Consider the following 3,491-nt stretch of genomic DNA (forward strand, 5'->3'; position numbering starts at 1 on the left):
AATGTCAACCTTGTACAATGGGGCAATGATAAATGAACCAAATTGTGTGCTGTGTCCGCCTTTCCTTTTATGCTCTCTGTAGTTTACATTAATATGTAAGCTATCTTGGATGAAAGAATAACAGAATATGCTTATTTTAACTAAGCACTTCTTAGACATTTCTTAATCCCCCAGAGATTATAGTTGTTAAACAAATCTTGAATGTCTTTTAAACTCCTATAAACAAACTGCATGTAACTTGCTCATCTTGAAAGGAATATCTAAATAAGCAGCTGAGTATGGGGAGTATTGCTTCACTGCTGTTTTATACTATACTTTATATAGGGGTGGTGATAAACCCTTGCATTGCCATGGAATAAAGACTCCACACTAGCAGAACCGTGCGAGCCACAAGCATTTTCACATACTAGGCTGTTCGGGAAGTGAAGAATGTTAGCTGAAGTCGTCTTGAAGAATTGCTTTGCAACTGTAACAGTGCAGTTGCGGTGACTTAGCTTTGTTCTTAGTCAGGAGCTGTTGTTAAGCCCTGGTAACATTATGACTTGTGATTGTCTAGTTTCCCTTTGCTGGTGGAACAACATGGCAGGACTTACTGCTAATTGCTAATTATTAAAACAGTGCTATCAGGTTTATTGGCAGAGAGTATATGTCACTTACATACATGTTAGCTACTCTTAAAGTTCAGGACGATTACACTTTACTAACAAGAAAATATCTCTGTCCTAAGATAGTAATTATTGGTAGTAACAATCTAAATTGGCGTGTGTATAGTGATTCTTCGCTGAAAACTAGTAATAGAAGTGTTTTTTAATCTTCATTTGTGTTTTACACTGGATTTACACTTAATTCTGAAACTGTAGGTAATTTTTCCCTTGCAATAGTCGTATACATTATTTATGCTTTTTTAAAATGTTTATTTCATGAATTAAACTTTCTTTTAATAGGTGAAAAGAAGGAGAAGAAACAGCAGCCAGCTGCTATAAGTAGTGATGCAAAACCTGTTGATGTTTCTCGTCTGGATCTTCGTGTTGGCTGCATTATTACTGCTGAAAAGCATCCAGATGCAGACACTCTGTATGTTGAAGAAGTGGATGTTGGTGAAGCAAGCCCAAGGACTGTTGTCAGTGGTTTAGTGAAACATGTTCCTCTGGATCAGGTATTGACAAAATTATTTACTGATAGTTTTTCCTTTCCTAAAATATCATAAGACCTTCATCTGTTTATAGGATGTGGTTTTTGTTCTGCTTAAAGATTTTTACAGCCATGAAAACAAAAATAAATTGCAAATGGAAATAGTACTTAATAACATTTGCTAAGAAATGGAGACATAGCCTTACTCCAAATCAGTTCTTTTCTGCTTGCAGTGCTTTTATCCTGGGATGTTATTCTGACTCCTCTGTGGTGCCATTGGTACACGGCGGATTCCGAAACCGAACAGATGTGACTCTCCCTTTAGGTTTCCTAGTATGTAGTGAGAACTCAATTTCTTCGCTATCATGCAAACTTTTGAAACGTTTGCCTTCCAGCTTTCTTTATAGGCTGTTGAAGTGTGTGGCATGAAGTAAAGCAAAGAACATGTTAATTTAACTTAGCTGGCAGCGAGCGGCTTAGCAGTGGAATACAAAATTTTGTATTTTTAATTCCTTGTCCGGAATAGAGTCTGCCTCTGTGCTTTGTTAGCTGATACATAAACGATGCATACCAAACACAGAAGTGTATGTCTAGGGTAAACAACCTGAGACTTCAAAATTGCTATTTCCTCTTACGCATCTTCTAGAGGGTTAGTGGAATGGAGGAATTGACTGAAGACTGCTTCTTAATTCAAATGCAAGCTTGGCAATTAAAGCGCTGTTTTGCAGAGCAGCTGCAAAATGGGCAATGGAGGAATCAGTCTCTACGTGGAAAAGCTACATTTTTAAAAATGTCTTTTCAATCCCCATGAAAATGGAGCACACTGTGTCCCCATGATAAGACTGCAAATGTAGGCAGTAAGATTGTTGGTTTTGGGATGCAGAAAGTTACTGAACTGAAAAAAAATGTCTGAATACAATAATTATTCTGGACCCATCGCCTGATAGTGACCAGTTACTGGATTTGCAGTGGGCGCATAATCATACGGCTCATCTTTAGCAGTGTGCTCTCAAGAAAGCCTGTAGAAAAAACATCTTAAAAGCCTTTCTAAATAAACTTATGAAGTGTGTAGAATGCAGTGGCAGTGACAGGTTTTTTTTTCTCTTTAACCTGCTTTCTGTCTGGAAAAAATAATCCAATGAACTCATTAACAGAGAATTAGAGATCATTCTGGCACATTCTTTGGGAACAGTTAGTTTGTGCGTTTTGTTTTGGAAAGTCTGTAGTGACAGGTTTTTTTTTTCTCTTTAACCTGCTTTCTGTCTGGAAAAAATAATCCAATGAACTCATTAACAGAGAATTAGAGATCATTCTGGCACATTCTTTGGGAACAGTTAGTTTGTGCGTTTTGTTTTGGAAAGTCTCTATTACAGAGTAAATTCTTAGAGGCAAACTTCTATCTTTTGTGGGCTTTGAAGTGTTCAAAAGTGTGAAGGCCTGGCACTTGAATATTGCCATATATCTAAATTAAAATGTATACATTAGATCAAGTGTTATAGACATAATTTACAAAAAATTCAGCTAATTATGATTGCAGAGTTTGTGCTAAATTAGCAGCGTTTGAAGCTGTAGTATTTGTACCATCTTATTTTACTTTTGGTTAGGAAGCACAATGTGTGTCTTCAGTAACATTTCAGTCTTTAGCGCACATTATTAATGGGTGTACAAACTTCTTGCGTGCCCGCTGTATGTGCCACATTTTGGTTTTGTGCTCCACTGGTGAAGCCAAGTTAGAAGTTGCACCCTGAAGTATCATGTTACCAGTAACAGAAATAAGGAACTGAAGCATGAGGTGGACCATGCCAATGCCAAACTCTTCCAGCAGTAGCTGTGGACAACTGGAGAACATTCTGAAACATCAGCGGGAATTGACAGCTTTTTCCACCACTGCATCTGGCTTTTTGGAGTGTATGTCTTTGTGCTTCTAACATCCATACCTGTGTCAGGCAATCACTTGAAATTTAGACAATTCTCAAGTGTTGCTTTTTTTACCTCCTGAAATCCCCTTTAACCTAAAATAGCCTCATGTCAGTGATCAGAAGGGAAGGACAAGAATGCAGGGTATGTATCTTAAACTTAGCAAGAAGAGAAAAGCGAAGCATCAGCCTGCAGAAACGCTATCCTACAATGATGTTTTTGAGAGGATGTATTACAGCGATATCTCTTATAACCTACATAGTCTCTATTTGTAAGGCAGTATCTTTTTCTTCCTATTTAAATGGCTTCATCATTGTTTAAGGGCTAGTGCTGTCCACCAAGGAATTAGCAAATGGTACTGGAATTTATATTTCTTTTTCTTAGGTAGCATGTAATTATATTTTTATACGTAGTCTTGATCTTCTAATTGTCTAGTCTGTAGG

General features: G+C 37.3%; 1 protein-coding gene across 1 annotated transcript in view; it reads left to right on the forward strand.

Moving 5' to 3' along the window:
- Window positions 1–945: 945 nt before the first annotated feature.
- LOC104501380 (aminoacyl tRNA synthase complex-interacting multifunctional protein 1-like) overlaps window positions 946–3,491 on the forward strand; it is a 12,935-nt gene continuing 10,389 nt past the window's right edge. The window contains exon 1 of the mRNA XM_010145180.1: window positions 946–1,156. The gene's annotated coding sequence lies outside the window, so the exon portion shown is untranslated. The remainder of the gene's footprint in view (window positions 1,157–3,491) is intronic.

The sequence above is a fragment of the Buceros rhinoceros genome, unplaced genomic scaffold, assembly GCF_000710305.1.
Source record: "Buceros rhinoceros silvestris isolate BGI_N320 unplaced genomic scaffold, ASM71030v1 scaffold31761, whole genome shotgun sequence".
Classification (NCBI taxonomy): Eukaryota; Metazoa; Chordata; class Aves; order Bucerotiformes; family Bucerotidae; genus Buceros; species Buceros rhinoceros.